At 46.7% G+C, this 19,743-nt stretch overlaps 1 long non-coding RNA gene across 2 annotated transcripts in view; it reads right to left on the bottom strand.

Moving 5' to 3' along the window:
* Positions 1–277: 277 nt before the first annotated feature.
* LOC137311393 (uncharacterized) overlaps positions 278–19,743 on the bottom strand; it is a 39,662-nt gene continuing 20,196 nt past the window's right edge. For both annotated transcript variants that reach the window (XR_010960340.1, XR_010960341.1), the window contains exons 3-4: positions 4,621–4,738; positions 278–447 (exon numbers count right to left, since the gene is read on the bottom strand). This is a non-coding gene — a long non-coding RNA (uncharacterized lncRNA). The remainder of the gene's footprint in view (positions 448–4,620; positions 4,739–19,743) is intronic.

The raw sequence follows: 19,743 nt of genomic DNA, 5'->3' as shown, positions 1-19,743 counted from the left end.
ACCTTGGGGAACTGGATGATGAGTCAGAGCGAGCTGGCCGGTCTGACCTTGGGGAATGGGATGGTGAGTCAGAGCGAGCTGGCCGGTCTGACCTTGGGGAATGGGATGGTGAGTCAGAGTGAGCTGGCCGGTCTTACCTTGGGGAATGGGATGGTGAGTCAGAGCGAGCTGGCCGGTCTGACCTTGGGGAATGGGATGGTGAGTCAGAGCGAGCTGGCCGGTCTTACCTTGGGGAACTGGATGATGAGTCAGAGCGAGCTGGCCGGTCTTACCTTGGGGAATGGGATGGTGAGTCAGAGCGAGCTGGCCGGTCTGACCTTGGGGAATGGGATGGTGAGTCAGAGCGAGCTGGCCGGGTTTCAGCCTCAACACTCCCTGGTGAAGCAGATGATGATAAAGCTGTGGACTCAGTTGGAGGAGTTGCTGGCAGTTGGTGTCGGACGGTTGCTGTGGAGAAAGGGGAAAGAAAACATCAAACTACCAATTGAACATTCACCCTCACAACAGGCTCGATTGCAGAATCCGACATCCCCTTTGGGTGGAGCTCCTCTGCCTACATTCTGCACCTTGCCTGAAGAGGGTAAAGTAGGGGGGGTCAGAGTGTGGGAGAGGGCGTAAGAGATTGACAGGAGGTGATCACATAACATCAGAGGGGCCACATCTCATCAACTGAACCCACAAAAAACCAGGACCAAAACTGGTAAGGAAGGGCAGGGTAGGGTGAGGAAGGGCAGGGTAGAGTGAGGAAGGGCAGGGTAGGGTGAGGAAGGGCAGGGTAGGGTGAGGAAGGGCAGGGTAGGGTGAGGAAGGGCAGGGTAGAGTGAGGAAGGGCAGGGTAGAATAAGGAAGGGCAGGGTAGGGTGAGGAAGGGCAGGGTAGGGTGAGGAAGGGCAGGGTAGAGTGAGGAAGGGCAGGGTAGAGTGAGGAAGGGCAGGGTAGAGTGAGGAAGGGCAGGGTAGGGTGAGGAAGGGCAGGGTAGGGTGAGGAAGGGCAGGGTAGAGTGAGGAAGGGCAGGGTAGAGTGAGGAAGGGCAGGGTAGAGTGAGGAAGGGCAGGGTAGGGTGAGGAAGGGCAGGGTAGGGTGAGGAAGGGCAGGGTAGGGTGAGGAAGGGCAGGGTAGAGTGAGGAAGGGCAGGGTAGAGTGAGGAAGGGCAGGGTAGAGTGAGGAAGGGCAGGGTAGGGTGAGGAAGGGCAGGGTAGAGTGAGGAAGGGCAGGGTAGGGTGAGGAAGGGCAGGGTAGAGGTGAGGAAGGGCAGGTAGGGTGAGGAAGGGCAGGGTAGGGTGAGGAAGGGCAGGGTAGAATAGGAAGGGCAGGGTAGGGTGAGGAAGGGCAGGGTAGGGTGAGGAAGGGGCAGGGTAGAGTGAGGAAGGGCAGGGTAGAGTGAGGAAGGGCAGGGTAGAATAAGGAAGGGCAGGGTAGGGTGAGGAAGGGCAGGGTAGGGTGAGGAAGGGCAGGGTAGGGTGAGGAAGGGCAGGGTAGGGTGAGGAAGGGCAGGGTAGAATAAGGAAGGGCAGGGTAGAATAAGGAAGGGCAGGGTAGGGTGAGGAAGGGCAGGGTAGAGTGAGGAAGGGCAGGGTAGGGTGAGGAATGGGAGTATGGGGAGTGAGGGGGAGGGGGAGAGAGACGGATAGTTGATTGGATGACGGGGAGTGAGGGGGGAGGGGGAGTGAGGGGGAGAGTTGATTGGATGATGGGGAGTGAGGGGGGAGGGGGAGAGAGATGGAGAGTTGATTGGATGATGGGGAGTGAGGGGGAGGGGGAGTGAGGGGCGAGTTGATTGGATGATGGGGAGTGAGGGGGAGGGGGGAGGTGAGGGGGCGAGTTGATTGGATGATGGGGAGTGAGGGGGAGGGGGAGTGAGGGGAGAGTTGATTGGATGATGGGGAGTGAGGGGGAGGGGGAGAGAGATGGAGAGTTGATTGGATGATGGGGAGTGAGGGGGAGGGGGAGTGAGGGGGCGAGTTGATTGGATGATGGGGAGTGAGGGGGAGGGGGAGTGAGGGGGCGAGTTGATTGGATGATGGGGAGTGAGGGGGGAGGGGGAGAGAGATGGAGAGTTGATTGGATGATGGGGAGTGAGGGGGAGGGGGGGAGGGGGGAGTGAGGGGGCGAGTTGATTGGATGATGGGGAGTGAGGGGAGGGGGAGTGAGGGGGCGAGTTGATTGGATGATGGGGAGTGAGGGGGGAGGGGAGTGAGGGGGAGAGTTGATTGGATGATGGGGAGTGAGGGGGAGGGGGAGTGAGGGGGCGAGTTGATTGGATGATGGGGAGTGAGGGGGAGGGGGAGTGAGGGGGCGAGTTGATTGGATGATGGGGAGTGAGGGGGGAGGGGGAGTGAGGGGAGAGTTGATTGGATGATGGGGAGTGAGGGAGGGGGAGTGAGGGGGAGAGTTGATTGGATGACGGGGAGTGAGGGAGGAGGGGGAGTGAGGGGGAGAGTTGATTGGATGATGGGGAGTGAGGGAGGGGAGTGAGGGGGAGAGTTGATTGGATGATGGGGAGTGAGGGAGGGGGAGTGAGGGGGAGAGTTGATTGGATGATGGGGAGTGAGGGGGGAGGGGGAGAGAGACGGAGAGTTGATTGGATGATGGGGAGTGAGGGGGAGAGTTGATTGGATGATGGGGAGTGAGGGAGGAGGGGGAGTGAGGGGAGAGTTGATTGGATGATGGGGAGTGAGGGAGGAGGGGGAGAGAGGGGGAGGAGAGTTGATTGGATGACGGGGGAGTGAGGGAGGGGGAGTGAGGGGAGAGTTGATTGGATGATGGGGAGTGAGGGGGGAGGGGGAGTGAGGGGGAGAGTTGATTAGATGATGGGGAGTGAGGGGGAGGGGGAGTGAGGGGAGAGTTGATTGGATGATGGGGAGTGAGGGCGGGGAGAGTTTGATTGATGATGGGGAGTGAGGAGGGGGAGAGGGGGTGAGTTGGATGACGGGGAGTGAGGTGAGGGGAGTGAGGGGGAGAGTGATGGATGATGGGGAGTGAGGGAGGGTGTGAGTGAGGGGGAGTAGTTGTTGATGAGGGGGAGTGAGTGTGGGGGAGAGTTGATTGGATTGATGGGGAGTGAGGAGAGGGGGAGTGAGGGGGAGAGTTGATTGGATGATGGGGAGTGAGGATGGAGGGGAGTGAGGGGCGAGAGGTGAGTGATGGGGGAGGGGGAGTGAGGGGAGGGGGAGTGAGGTGGAGGGGGAGTGAGGGGCGAGGGGGGAGTGAGGGGGGGAGGGGGTGAGGAGGGGGTGAGGGGGGAGGGGGTGGAGTGTGGGGAGTGAGGGGGAGGTGAGGTGGAGGAGTGGGGGAGTGAGTGGGGAGGAGGGGGGGTAGTGAGTGGGGAGTGGGGGAGGTGAGGGGCGAGGGGGAGTGAGGGCGAGGGGGAGTGAGGGGCGAGGGGGAGTGAGGGGCGAGGGGGAGTGAGGGGGAGGGGGAGGGGCGAGGGGGAGTGAGGGGCGAGGGGGAGTGAGGGGGAGGGGGAGTGAGGGGCGAGGGGAGTGAGGGTGAGGGGGGTGTGAGGGCGAGGGGGAGGTGAGGGGGAGGGGGAGTGAGGGGAGGGGAGTGAGGGGGAGGGGAGTGAGGGGGGAGGGGGAGTGAGGGGGGAAGGGGATGTGAGGGGGGAGGGGGAGTGAGGGGGTGGGGGAGTGAAGGGGGTGAGGGGGAGGGGGTGAGGGGGGAGGGGGAGTGAGGGGGAAGGGGGAGTGAGGGGCGAGGGGGGAGTGAGGGGGGAGGGGGAGTGAGGGGGAGGGGTGGAGTGAGGGGGGGAGGGGGAGTGAGTGGGGGGGGGGAGTGAGGGAGGGGAGGAGGGGGGGGAGGGAGGGGGAGGGGGTGAGGGGGAGGGGGAGTGAGGGGGGGAGGGGGAGTGAGTGGGGAGGGGGAGTGAGGGGGAGGGGGAGTGAGGGGGGGAGGGGGGAGGAGGGGGGAGGGGAGTGAGGGGGGAGGGTGAGTGAGGGGGGTGGGGGGGAGGGGGAGTGGGGGGGGAGGGGGAGTGAGGGGGGAGGGGGAGTGAGGGGGAGGGGGAGGTGGGGGGGGGGAGGGAGGGGAGTGGATGGGGGAGGGGGAGTGAGGGGGGAGGGGGAGTGAGGGGGAGGGGGGAGTGAGGGGGAGGGGGAGTGAGGGGGGAGGGTGGGAGTGAGGGGGAGGGGGGAGTGAGGGGGGTGGGGGGAGTGAGGGGGAGGGGGGTGGAGTGAGGGGGGAGGGGGAGTGAGGGGGGAGGGGGAGGGAGGGGGGAGGGGGAGTGAGGGGAGGGGGAGTGAGGGGGGAGTGAGGGGGAGGGGGAGTGAGGGGTGAGGGGGGGGAGGGGGAGGAGGGGGGGGAGGGGGAGTGAGGGGAGGGGGGGAGTGAGGGGGAGGGGGAGTGAGGGGTGAGGGGGAGTGAGGGGGGAGGGGGAGTGAGGGGGGGGGGTGAGGGGGGAGGGGTGAGGGGGAGGGGGAGTGAGGGGGAGGGGGAGTGAGATTATTGGGTCACAGAGGTTGTGTCCAGTCTGGCCGGAGGAGCTGAGTGATTCGAGCAGCCCTGGTGGAGAGTCGACCGAGGCCGTGTCCAGGATATTTCTGGGACTGAGGGATTTCGAATGGGGGACCCTGACCCAGATGTGTGAGTGATCGAGTTCTGTTCCAGGGGGATGCTGATTACCTGCGATTGGCTCTGGGGAAGACTCGTCACTGCGTTATCCATCACCCTGGTCTCCATCTTACCGCTGCCCCTCGATTTGCTTTGTTCACTGGTACCCGTCATGCTCCCTTTTCAAACTCTGTAACCAGAGAAACACTTGATAAAGATTCTGACTCGAGGGCACCAGTTGAGTGAGAGGGAAACGTCCGGTCCGAGCTCGGATAGATGTTAAATGCACTTCACCACCCTCTCCTCACAGTGGGCACCGCCCGCTCCTCACAGTGGGCACCGCCCGCTCCTTACAGTGGGCACCGCCCTCTCCTTACAGTGGGCACCGCCCTCTCCTTACAGTGGGCACCGCCCGCTCCTCACAGTGGGCACCGCCCGCTCCTTACAGTGGGCACCACCCGCTCCTTACAGTGGGCACCGCCCTCTCCTCACAGTGGGCACCGCCCGCTCCTTACAGTGGGCACCGCCCTCTCCTCACAGTGGGCACCGCCCTCTCCTTACAGTGGGCACCAACCTCTCCCCACAGTGGGCAGCGCCCGCTCCTTACAGTGGGCACTGCCCTCTCCTTACAGTGGGCACCGGCCTCTCCCTACAGTGGGCACCGCCCTCTCCTTGCAGTGGGCACCGCCCTCTCCTTACAGTGGGCACCGCCCTCTCCTTACAGTGGGCACCGCCCTCTCCTTACAGTGGGCACCACCCTCTCCTCACAGTGGGCACCGCCCTCTCCTTACAGTGGGCACCGCCCTCTCCCCACAGTGGGCACCACCCTCTCCTTACAGTGGGCACCGCCCTCTCCCCACAGTGGGCACCGGCCTCTCCTTACAGTGGGCACCGCCCTCTCCTTACAGTGGGCACCACCCTCTCCTCACAGTGGGCACCGCCCTCTCCTTACAGTGGGCACCGGCCTCTCCTCACAGTGGGCACCGCCCTCTCCTTACAGTGGGCACTGGCCTCTCCTTACAGTGGGCACCACCCTCTCCTTACAGTGGGCACCGCCCTCTCCTTACAGTGGGCACCGGCCTCTCCTTACAGTGGGCACTGGCCTCTCCTTACAGTGGGCACCGCCCTCTCCTTACAGTGGGTACTGGCCTCTCCTTACAGTGGGCACTGGCCTCTCCTTACAGTGGGCACCACCCTCTCCTTACAGTGGGCACCGCCCTCTCCTTACAGTGGGCACCGGCCTCTCCTTACAGTGGGCACTGGCCTCTCCTTACAGTGGGCACCGCCCTCTCCTTACAGTGGGTACTGGCCTCTCCTTACAGTGGGCACTGGCCTCTCCTTACAGTGGGCACCGCCCTCTCCTCACAGTGGGCACTGGCCTCTCCTTACAGTGGGCACCGCCCTCTCCTCACAGTGGGCACCGCCCTCTCCTCACAGTGGGCACTGGCCTCTCCTTACAGTGGGCACCGCCCTCTCCTTACAGTGGGCACCGGCCTCTCCCTACAGTGGGCACCGCCCTCTCCTTACAGTGGGCACCGCCCTCTCCTTACAGTGGGCACCGCCCTCTCCTTACAGTGGGCACCGCCCTCTCCTTACAGTGGGCACCGGCCTCTCCCTACAGTGGGCACCGCCCTCTCCTTACAGTGGGCACCGCCCTCTCCCTACAGTGGGCACTGCCCTCTCCTTACAGTGGGCACCGCCCTCTCCTTACAGTGGGCACCGGCCTCTCCTCACAGTGGGCACCGCCCTCTCCTTACAGTGGGCACCGCCCTCTCCTTACAGTGGGCACTGGCCTCTCCTTACAGTGGGCACCGCCCTCTCCTTACAGTGGGCACCGCCCTCTCCTTACAGTGGGCACTGGCCTCTCCTTACATTGGGCACCGCGCTCTCCTTACAGTGGGCACCGCCCTCTCCTTACAGTGGGCACCGGCCTCTCCCTACAGTGGGCACTGGCCTCTCCTCACAGTGGGCACCGCCCTCTCCTTACAGTGGGCACCGCCCTCTCCTTACAGTGGGCACCGCCCTCTCCTTACATTGGGCACCGCCCTCTCCTTACAGTGGGCACTGGCCTCTCCTTACAGTGGGCACCGCCCTCTCCTTACATTGGGCACCGCCCTCTCCTTACAGTGGGCACTGGCCTCTCCTTACAGTGGGCACTGGCCTCTCCTTACATTGGGCACCGCCCTCTCCTTACAGTGGGCACCGGCCTCTCCTGGCAGTGGGCACTGGCCTCTCCTTACATTGGGCACTGCCCTCTCCTTACAGTGGGCACTGGCCTCTCCTTACAGTGGGCACTGGCCTCTCCTTACATTGGGCACCGCCCTCTCCTTACAGTGGGCACCGGCCTCTCCTGGCAGTGGGCACTGGCCTCTCCTTACATTGGGCACTGCCCTCTCCTTACAGTGGGCACTGGCCTCTCCTTACAGTGGGCACTGGCCTCTCCTTACAGTGGGCACCGCCCTCTCCTGGCAGTGGGTACTGGCCTCTCCTTACAGTGGGCACCGCCCTCTCCTTACAGTGGGCACTGCCCTCTCCTTACAGTGGGCACTGGCCTCTCCTTACAGTGGGCACTGGCCTCTCCTTACAGTGGGCACTGGCCTCTCCTTACAGTGGGCACTGCCCTCTCCTTACAGTGGGCACTGGCCTCTCCTTACAGTGGGCACTGGCCTCTCCTTACATTGGGCACCGCCCTCTCCTTACAGTGGGCACCGCCCTCTCCTGGCAGTGGGTACTGGCCTCTCCTTACATTGGGCACTGCCCTCTCCTTACAGTGGGCACTGGCCTCTCCTTACAGTGGGCACTGGCCTCTCCTTACAGTGGGCACCGCCCTCTCCTGGCAGTGGGTACTGGCCTCTCCTTACAGTGGGCACCGGCCTCTCCTGGCAGTGGGCACTGGCCTCTACTTACGACCATGACCCTAACTGTAACCATAACCCTTCCTGGCACCCTCTCTTAATGACAGTGTGAGAAACCAATGAATTAGCAGCCCTCGTGGAGAGTGCACCAATTGGACATTAGGAGAACTCTGGAGGGAGGTGAGGCTGATGCCTGCTCATGGCCAAAGCAGGACTGTGAGTGGCCAATAGTCTGAATCTGAGGGGTGTGAGCAAACACAGACAGCAGCCTTCACCCTCCTCCCTCGTCCTGACCTTAGGGATTCAGCTAATGGACTTGTACCTGTTGGGAGAATGAAGGAAATTAAATGATTTAATCCTGGATCGAGCTGTCAATATTCCGCAGCAATAATGGGAGTTCAAAATGAAACCATCTTCCAGCCCGCTGGCTGGGTTAACTCCCAGTCACCCCACCGTCCTCAGCTAATGTACTGGCCGGCCTTACACTCCATCACTGCAAAGCTTATGGTTGACCAGTTGGTCACCTCACCCACTGTAAAGTGATGTATCGGCCTGACAGACGCTGTCTACCTACAGCCCGTTACCAGGTAAAGAGTGAGACACCAGGGGCTGGATTGCAGACAGCTTCCTGCATCTGATGAAAGCCCCTAATTATCAATCTGTTCCATCTGGGCACAGACAGAAATGTCAGTGCGGCTCTCAATCAGGAAGTCAAACAAACAATCTTAGATAAGACAATCTTAGGAAGAACGAGGAGAGGCAGTATAAACTAGAGGGCACAATTCTAAAAGGGGTACAGGAACAGAGAGATCTGGGGGTATATGTACACAAATCGTTGAAGGTGGTAGGGCAGGTTGAGAAAGCAGTTAAAAAAGCATACAGGATCCTGGGCTTTATAAATAGAGGCATAGAGTACAAAAGCAAGGAAGTCATGATGAACTTTTATAAAACACTGGTTCGGCCACAACTGGAGTATTGTGTCCAGTTCTGGGCACCGCACTTTAGGAAAGATGTGAAGACCATAGAGAGGATGCAGAAGAGATTTACTAGAATGATTCCAGGGATGAGGGACTTCAGTCACATGGATAGACTGGAGAAGCTGGGGTTGTTCTCCTTGGAACAGAGACGGTTGTGAGGAGATTTGATCGAGGTATTCGAAAACTATGAAGGGTCTAGACAAAGTAGATAGAGAGAAACTGTTCCCATTGGCGGAATGGTCAAGAACCAGAGGACACAGATTTAAGGTGATTGGCAAAAGAACCAAAGGTGACATGAGGAAAATCTTTCTTAAACAGCGAGTGGTTAGGATCTGGAATGCACTGTCCGAGGGGGTGGTGGAGGCAGATTCAATCATGGCCTTCAAAAGGGAACTGGATAAGTACTTGAAAGTAAAAAAAATTGCAGGGCTACGGGGATAGGGCGGGGGAGTGGGACGAGCTGGTTTGCTCTTGCATTGAGCCGGCGCGGACTCGATGGGCCGAATGGTCTCCTTCCATGCTGTAAACTTTCTATGATTCGAGGATAAGCAGCCAGTCAGTGTGTTTGGTCGTGGATATCACATTAAGAAGCAAAATACTCAGACCAAACCACAGTGCAGGGCTGCCCCTGGGAACTGAGTGTCCAAAGTGGGGGGAGTGGGACCTGAGTATATAAAGTGGGGAGAGGGGGACCTGAGTGTATAAAGTGGGGAGAGGGGGACCTGAGTGTATAAAGTGGGGAGAGTGGGACCTGAGTATATAAAGTGGGGAGAGGGGGACCTGAGTGTATAAAGTGGGGAGAGTGGGACCTGAGTGTATAAAGTGGGGAGAGTGGGACCTGAGTGTATAAAGTGGGGGGAGGGGGACCTGAGTGTATAAAGTGGGGGGAGGGGGACCTGAGTGTATAAAGTGGGGAGAGGGGGACCTGAGTGTATAAAGTGGGGGGAGTGGGACCTGAGTGTATAAAGTGGGGAGAGGGGGACCTGAGTGTATAAAGTGGGGGGAGTGGGACCTGAGTATATAAAGTGGGGAGAGGGGGACCTGAGTGTAGAAAGTGGGGAGAGGGGGACCTGAGTGTATAAAGTGGGGAGAGGGGGACCTGAGTATATAAAGTGGGGAGAGTGGGACCTGAGTGTAGAAAGTGGGGAGAGGGGGACCTGAGTATATAAAGTGGGGAGAGGGGGACCTGAGTGTATAAAGTGGGGAGAGGGGGACCTGAGTATATAAAGTGGGGAGAGGGGGACCTGAGTGTATAAAGTGGGGAGAGGGGGACCTGAGTGTATAAAGTGGGGAGAGGGGGACCTGAGTGTATAAAGTGGGGAGAGTGGGACCTGAGTGTATAAAGTGGGGAGAGTGGGACCTGAGTGTATAAAGTGGGGGGAGTGGGACCTGAGTATATAAAGTGGGGAGAGGGGGACCTGAGTGTATAAAGTGGGGGGAGTGGGACCTGAGTGTATAAAGTGGGGAGAGGGGGACCTGAGTGTATAAAGTGGGGAGAGGGGGACCTGAGTGTATAAAGTGGGGAGAGGGGGACCTGAGTGTATAAAGTGGGGAGAGTGGGACCTGAGTATATAAAGTGGGGAGAGGGGGACCTGAGTGTATAAAGTGGGGAGAGGGGGACCTGAGTGTATAAAGTGGGGAGAGGGGGACCCGAGTGTATAAAGTGGGGAGAGGGGGACCTGAGTGTATAAAGTGGGGAGAGGGGGACCTGAGTGTATAAAGTGGGGAGAGGGGGACCTGAGTGTATAAAGTGGGGAGAGTGGGACCTGAGTATATAAAGTGGGGAGAGGGGGACCTGAGTGTATAAAGTGGGGAGAGGGGGACCTGAGTGTATAAAGTGGGGAGAGTGGGACCTGAGTATATAAAGTGGGGAGAGGGGGACCTGAGTGTATAAAGTGGGGAGAGGGGGACCTGAGTGTATGAAGTGGGGAGAGTGGGACCTGAGTGTATAAAGTGGGGAGAGGGGGACCTGAGTATATAAAGTGGGGAGAGTGGGACCTGAGTGTATAAAGTGGGGAGAGGGGGACCTGAGTGTATAAAGTGGGGAGAGGGGGACCTGAGTGTCTAAAGTGGGGAGAGGGGGACCTGAGTATATAAAGTGGGGGGAGTGGGACCTGAGTGTATAAAGTGGGGAGAGGGGGACCTGAGTGTATAAAGTGGGGAGAGGGGGACCTGAGTATATAAAGTGGGGAGAGGGGGACCTGAGTATATAAAGTGGGGAGAGGGGGACCTGAGTATATAAAGTGGGGAGAGGGGGACCTGAGTTTATAAAGTGGGGAGAGGGGGACCTGAGTGTATAAAGTGGGGAGAGGGGGACCTGAGTGTATAAAGTGGGGAGAGTGGGACCTGAGTGTATAAAGTGGGGGGAGTGGGACCTGAGTGTATAAAGTGGGGAGAGGGGGACCTGAGTGTATAAAGTGGGGAGAGGGGGACCTGAGTATATAAAGTGGGGAGAGGGGGACCTGAGTGTATAAAGTGGGGGGAGTGGGACCTGAGTGTATAAAGTGGGGAGAGTGGGACCTGAGTGTATAAAGTGGGGAGAGTGGGACCTGAGTGTATAAAGTGGGGAGAGTGGGACCTGAGTATATAAAGTGGGGAGAGGGGGACCTGAGTGTATAAAGTGGGGAGAGTGGGACCTGAGTATATAAAGTGGGGAGAGGGGGACCTGAGTGTATAAAGTGGGGAGAGGGGGACCTGAGTATATAAAGTGGGGAGAGTGGGACCTGAGTATATAAAGTGGGGAGAGGGGGACCTGAGTGTATAAAGTGGGGAGAGGGGGACCTGAGTGTATAAAGTGGGGAGAGTGGGACCTGAGTATATAATCCAATTGAACAACCAAATCCCAACCAACAACCTGATCCCAACCAACCAGATCCCAACCAACAACCAGATCCCAACTAACGGCCAGATCCCAACCAGCGGCCAGATCCCAACCAACCAGATCTTATCCAAGAACCAAATCCCAACCAACAACCAGCTCCCAACGAACAACCAGATCCCAACCAGATCCCAACCAACAACCAGATCCCAACCAACAACCAGATCCCAACCAACAACCAGCTCCCAACCAGATCCCAACCAACAACCAGATCCCAACCAACAACCAGATCCCAACCAGATCCCAACCAACAACCAGATCCCAACCAACAACCAGCTCCCAACCAACAACCAGATCCCAACCAACAACTTGATCTTAACCAGTTTTCAACTAAATGAGATCAGACCTCAGTTCTCGTTGATTGAACACTGGCTGCAGAGTTGAAAACTTTGATCATTGTTTCTCTCCAGATCAGATCAGATGAGTGGAGCCGGAGATCAGTCTCACAACCCAGTCATGGTTCTGGTAAGGAGCATGTGACAGTGGTCAGTGCTGCCACTTTCTCTGATCTCTCTGCTGATACAAGTTCATTTGATGACTGTTCATCCCAATAGAAGCAAAACTGAATCAAAGGCAATGTCGTGGGTACAGGGGAACGTAACCACGTCAAATAATCGAGCTAAGCACTGGGCAGTATCAGTGGAGTAGCCCAGGGACAAGGGACATGGGGGGAGCATTAGGGGCAGTGGGCAGTAGAGACTGGAGATTGCTTCTGTGACAGTGATCGAAACACAAAAATTCAACTCTGCGTACACATGCTGCAAACCAAAGCACAGACTAAACCAGCTCTTTATCTTACCTCTCCCTCCTCTCCCTCCCTACTGTTCAATGTCTTTTACCTGAAACACCACGCACAAGGGCCAGCAACATAGGAACAGGAGGAGGCCATTTAGCCCCTCGAGCCTATTCTGCCATTCAATTAGGTCATGATCTGTACCTCACTCCATTTACCCGTCTTTGTTCCATATCCCTAGATACCCTCACCCCACAAAAATCTATCGATCTCGGTCTCAAAAGTTACGATTCACCCAGAAACCACTGCCTTTAGGGGGTGACCTTTGATGAGTCCCGGCCTGGGCAGAACAACTCCGCCGAATAACCAACTTACACCCGATCTCCGTCAGATCCACAGGCCATTTTATTGATCTGCATCGACTGTTTTTATAAATCCCTCTGTCCAAATCTATAATGGAGACCGGCTCTGACTCTGACACATTGACCCCTCAGACTGGGTCTACGAGACATCAGAGGCTGAGCAGAAATCTATAAAGGAGGGGTGGGTGACAGTTGGTTTAACCCATGGGCGGGTTGTGTAAAGATTCTCTTGCACTTTACAGTATGAGACTGAAATCTCAGCTTTATCCAGGGTTTGTGTTAACCTCTGTGCGATTTCAGTAAGTATTGACAGTAATCAGCGAATCAGTAGGATCCCGAGGAGTCACTGTCTGGAGTCGACCTATTTGCATTGCTAACTGTCTAACTGTCTGGGTGAAAGTTATTCTGTGCAGTTAACGAGCAATCAGAAACAACCAAGATCAAACATCACTGGAAAATCAACCCAAAACTACAAAAGGAAAGGTTGCCTTTTGGTAAAAGCTGAAAGTGCAAGAGTGAGGAGGGACTTTCCCAGCTCGGCTCTCCTTTCCTGCTTCGAGTCGACGTTCGGCACGTACACTAACCACCGTCTGAGTCGCTCAGCCTCAGAACAGGAGCAACATGAAACCAGCTAAACATGAAACTCGAACAATGAAACTTTCTCCTCACATGAAGTCAGCTGTGCTCATCAATCACCAGCGTTTGTCTGATTAAAGTGCAGACGTACCATCCGCAATAGGAAATCAGTGACACATGACGAGCCAGTAACAGACGTCAGAATGAAAACACCCTGGTCCAGTGCGGCACGGGTTAGATACAGAGTAAAGCTCCCTCTACACTGTCCCATCAAACACTCCCAGGGGCAGGTACAGGGTTAGATACAGAGTAAAGCTCCCTCTACACTGTCCCATCAAACACTCCCAGGGCAGGTACAGGGTTAGATACAGAGTAAAGCTCCCTCTACACTGTCCCATCAAACACTCCCAGGGCAGGTACAGGGTTAGATACAGAGTAAAGCTCCCTCTACACTGTCCCATCAAACACTCCCAGGGCAGGTACAGGGTTAGATACAGAGTAAAGCTCCCTCTACACTGTCGCATCAAACACTCCCAGGGCAGGTACAGGGTTAGATACAGAGTAAAGCTCCCTCCACACTGTCCCATCAAACATTCCCACGGCAGGTACAGCATGGGTTAGGTACAGAGTAAAGCTACCTCTACACTGTCCCATCAAACACTCCCAGGGTCAGGTACAGGGTTAGATACAGAGTAAAGCTCCCTCTACACTGTCCCATCAAACACTCCCAGGGCAGGTCCAGCACGGGTTAGATACAGAGTAAAGCTCCCTCTACACTGTCCCATCAAACACTCCCAGGGCAGGTACAGCATGGGTTAGGTACAGAGTAAAGCTCCCTCTACACTGTCCCATTAAATAGATTTATAAAACACACAAATAGATTTATAAAACAAACAAATAGATTTATGAAACACACAAATAGATTCATAAAACACACAAATAGTTAGATAAAATACACAAAAAGATTTATAAAACACACAAATAGATTTATAAAATACACAAACAGATTTATAATACACACAAATAGATTTATAAAACACACAAATAGATTTATAAAACAAATAGATTTATAAAACGTGCAAATAGATTTATCAAACAAATAGATTTATAAAACACGCAAATAGATTTATAAAACACGCAAATAGATTGATAAAATACACAAACAGATTTATAAAACACACAAATAGATTTATAAAACGTGCAAATAGATTTATCAAACAAATAGATTTATAAAACACGCAAATAGATTTATAAAACACGCAAATAGATTGATAAAATACACAAACAGATTTACAAACACACAAATAGATTTATAAAACACACAAATAGATTTACAAACACACAAATAGATTTATAAAACACACAAATAGATTTATAAAACACACAAATAGATTTATAAAACACACAAATAGATTTACAAACACACAAATAGATTTATAAAACACACAAATAGATTTATAAAACACACAAATAGATTTATAAAACACACAAATAGATTTATAAAACACACAAATAGATTTACAAACACACAAATAGATTTATAAAACACACAAATAGATTTATAAAACACACAAATAGATTTATAAAACACACAAATAGATTTACAAACACACAAATAGATTTATAAAACACACAAATAGATTTATAAAACACACAAACAGATTTATAAAACACACAAACAGATTTATAAAACACACAAATAGATTTATAAAACACACAAATAGATTTATAAAACAAATAGATTTATAAAACACACAAACAGATTTATAAAACACACAAACAGATTTATAAAACACACAAACAGATTTATAAAACACACAAACAGATTTATAAAACACGCAAATAGATTTATAAAACAAATAGATTTATAAAACACACAAATAGATTTATAAAACACACAAATAGGTTTATAAAACACACAAATAGATTTATAAAACACACAAACAGATTTATAAAACACACAAATAGGTTTATAAAACACACAAATAGATTTATAAAACACACAAATAGGTTTATAAAACACACAAATAGATTTATAAAACACACAAACAGATTTATAAAACACACAAACAGATTTATAAAACACACAAATAGATTGATAAAACACATAAATAGATTGAAAAAACAAATAGATTTATAAAACACACAAATAGATTTATAAAACAAATAGATTTATAAAACACACAAATAGATTTATACCGGGACCTCTAACCGAGAAGGACAAGGGCAGCAGGCACATGGGAACAACACCATCTGCACGTTCCCCTCCAAGTCACACACCATCCCGACTTGGAAATATATCGCCGTTCCTTCATCGTCGCTGGGTCAAAATCCTGGAACTCCCTCCCTAACAGCACTGTGGGAGAACCGTCACCACACGGACTGCAGCGGTTCAAGAAGGCGGCTCACCACCACCTTCTCAAGGGCAATTAGGGATGGGCAATAAATGCCGGCCTCGCCAGCGATGCCCACATCCCATGAACGAATAAAAAAAAACACATGCAAATAGATTTAGAAGGCACACAGATTTATGAAACACACAAATAGATTTATAAAACACAAGAATGGATTTATAAAACAAATATATTTATAAAACACACAAATACATTAACAAAACAGACAAATAGATTTACAAAACACAAAATTGATTTATAAAACACGCAAATAGATTTTAAAAAGACACAAATAGATTCAAAAACACAAGAATGGATTTATAAAACAAATATATTTATAAAACACACAAATAGATTTATGAATCACACAAATACATTTATAAAACACACAAATAGATTTATGAATCACACAAATAGATTTAAAAAACACACAAATAGATTTATAAAACACACAAATAGATTTATAAAACACACAAATAGATTTATGAATCACACAAATAGATTTATAAAACACACAAATAGATTTATGAATCACACAAATAGATTTATAAAACAAATAGATTTATAAAACACACAAATAGATTTATAAAACAAATAGATTTATAAAACACACAAATAGATTTATAAAACACACAAATAGATTTATAAAACAAATAGATTTATAAAACACACAAATAGATTTATAAAACAAATAGATTTATGAATCACACAAATAGATTTATAAAACACACAAATAGATTTATGAATCACACAAATAGATTTATAAAACAAATAGATTTATAAAACACACAAATAGATTTATAAAACAAATAGATTTATAAATCACACAAATAGATTTATAAAACACACCAATAAATTTATTAAACAAATAGATTTATAAAACACACAAATAGATTTATAAAACAAATAGATTTATAAAACACACAAATAGATTTATATAACAAATAGATTTATAAAACACACAAATAGATTTATAAAACAGATTTATAAATCACACAAATAGATTTATAAAACACACAAATAAATTTAGAAAACAAATAGATTTATAAAACACACAAATAGATTTATAAAACACACAAATAGATTTATAAAACACACAAATAGATTTATAAAACAAATAGATTTTTAAAACACATAAATAGATTTATAAAACACACAAATAGATTTATAAAACACACAAATAGATTGATAAAACACACAAATAGATTTATAAAACACACAAATAGATTTATAAAACACACAAATAGATTTATAAAACAAATAGATTTTTAAAACACATAAATAGATTTATAAAACACACAAATAGATTTATAAAACACACAAATAGATTGATAAAACACACAAATAGATTTATAAAACACACAAATAGATTTATAAAACACACAAGTAGATTTATAAAACACACAAAAAGATTTATAAAAGGAATAGATTTATAAAACACACAAATAGATTGATAAAACACACAAATAGATTTATAAAACACACAAAAAGATTTATAAAAGGAATAGAATTATAAAACACACAAATAGATTGATAAAACACACAAATAGATTGATAAAACACACAAATAGATTTATAAAACACACAAAAAGATTTATAAAAGGAATAGATTTATAAAACACACAAATAGATTGATAAAACACACAAATAGATTGATAAAACACACAAATAGATTTATAAAACACACAAAAAGATTTATAAAAGGAATAGATTTATAAAACACACAAATAGATTGATAAAACACATAAATAGATTTATAAAACACACAAATAGATTTATAAAACATACAAATAGATTTATAAAACGAATAGATTGATAAAACACACAAATAGATTTATAAAACACACAAATAGATTGATAAAACACACAAATAGATTTACAAAACACACAAATAGATTTATAAAACACACAAAAAGATTTATAAAACACACAAATAGATTTACAAAACACACAAATAGATTGATAAAACACACAAATAGATTTATAAAACACACAAATAGATTTATAAAACAAATAGATTTATAAAACACACAAATAGATTTATAAAACACACAAATAGATTTATAGAACACACAAACAGATTTATAAAACAAATAGATTTATAAAACACACAAATAGATTTATAAAACACACAAAAAGATTTATAAAACGAATAGATTTATAAAACACACAAAAAGATCTATAAAACAAATAGAGTTATAAAACACACAAAAAGATTTATAAAACAAATAGATTTATAAAACACACAAATAGATTTATAAAACACACAAATAGATTTATAAAACACACAAATAGATTAATAAAACACGCAAATAGATTTATAAAACACACAAAAAGATTTATAAAACGAATAGATTTATAAAACACACAAATAGATTTATAAAACACACAAAAAGATTTATAAAACAAATAGATTTATAAAACACACAAATAGATTTATAAAACACACAAATGGATTTATAAAACACGCAAATAGATTTATAAAACACACAAAAAGATTTATAAAACACACAAACAGATTTATAAATCACACAAATAGATTTATAAAACACACAAATAGATTTATAAATCACACAAATAGATTTATAAAACACGCAAATAGATTTATAAAACACCAAAAAAGATTTATAAAACACACAAACAGATTTATAAATCACACAAATAGATTTATAAAACACGCAAATAGATTTATAAAACACACAAAAAGATTTATAAAACGAATAGATTTATAAAACACACAAATAGATTTATAAAACACACAAATAGATTTATAAAACGAATAGATTTATAAAACACACAAATAGATTTATAAAACACACAAACAGATTTATAAAACGAATAGATTTATAAAACACACAAATAGATTTATAAAACACACAAATAGATTTATAAAACGAATAGATTTATAAAACACACAAATAGATTTATAAAACACACAAACAGATTTATAAATCACACAAATAGATTTACAAAACACACAAATAGATTTATAAAACACACAAAAAGATTTATAAAACGAATAGATTTATAAAACACAGAAATAGATTTATAAAACACACAAATAGATTTATAAAACACACAAATAGATTTATAAAACACACAAATAGATTCATGAAACACACAAATAGATTTATAAAACACACAAAAAGATTTATAAAACACACAAATAGATTTATAAAACACACAAATAGATTTACAAAACACACAAATAGATTTATAAAACACACAAATAGATTTATAAAACACACAAATAGATTTATAAAACACACAAATAGATTTATAAAACACACAAATAGATTTACAAAACACGCAAATAGATTTATAAAACACACAAATAGATTTATAAAACACACAAAAAGATTTATAAAACACACAAATAGATTTACAAAACACACAAATAGATTTATAAAACACACAAAAAGATTTACAAAACACACAAATAGATTTATAAAACACACAAAAAGATTTATAAAACACACGAATAGATTTACAAAACACACAAATAGATTTATAAAACACACAAAAAGATTTACAAAACACACAAATAGATTTACAAAACACACAAATAGATTTATAAAACACACAAAAAGATTTATAAAACACACAAATAGATTTATAAAACACACAAACAGATTTATAAAACAAAGAGATTTATAAATCACACAAATAGATTTACAAAACACACAAATAGATTTATAAAACACACAAACAGATTTATAAAACAGATAGATTTATAAAACACACAAATAGATTTATAAAACACACAAATAGATTTATAAAACACGCAAATAGATTTATAAAACACACAAAAAGATTTATAAAACGAATAGATTTATAAAACACATAAATAGATTTATAAAACACGCAAATAGATTTATAAAACACACAAAAAGATTTATGAAACGAATAGCTTTATAAAACACATAAATAGATTTATAAAACAAATAGATTTATAAAACACACAAATAGATTTGTAAAACACACAAATGGATTTATAAAACAAATAGATTTATAAAACACACAAATAGATTTATAAAACAAATAGATTTATAAAACACAGAAATAGATTTATAAAACACACAAACAGATTTATAAATCACACAAATAGATTTATAAAACACACAAACAGATTTATAAAACAAATAGATTTATAAAACAAACAAACAGATTTATAAAACACACAAATAGATTTATAAAACAAATAGATTTATAAAACACAGAAATAGATTTATAAATCACACAAATAGATTTATAAAACACACAAACAGATTTATAAAACAAATAGATTTATAAAACACACAAATAGATTTATAAAATACACAAATAGATTCATAAAACACACAAATAGATTTATAAAACAAATAGATTTATAAAACAAATAGATTTATAAAACACACAAATAGATTTATAAAACAAATAGA

This window comes from Heptranchias perlo, unplaced genomic scaffold (assembly GCF_035084215.1).
Source record: "Heptranchias perlo isolate sHepPer1 unplaced genomic scaffold, sHepPer1.hap1 HAP1_SCAFFOLD_333, whole genome shotgun sequence".
Classification (NCBI taxonomy): Eukaryota; Metazoa; Chordata; class Chondrichthyes; order Hexanchiformes; family Hexanchidae; genus Heptranchias; species Heptranchias perlo.
The sequence above is the reverse complement of the archived record's forward strand: the minus strand, read 5'-3'. Positions and strand labels throughout refer to the sequence as shown.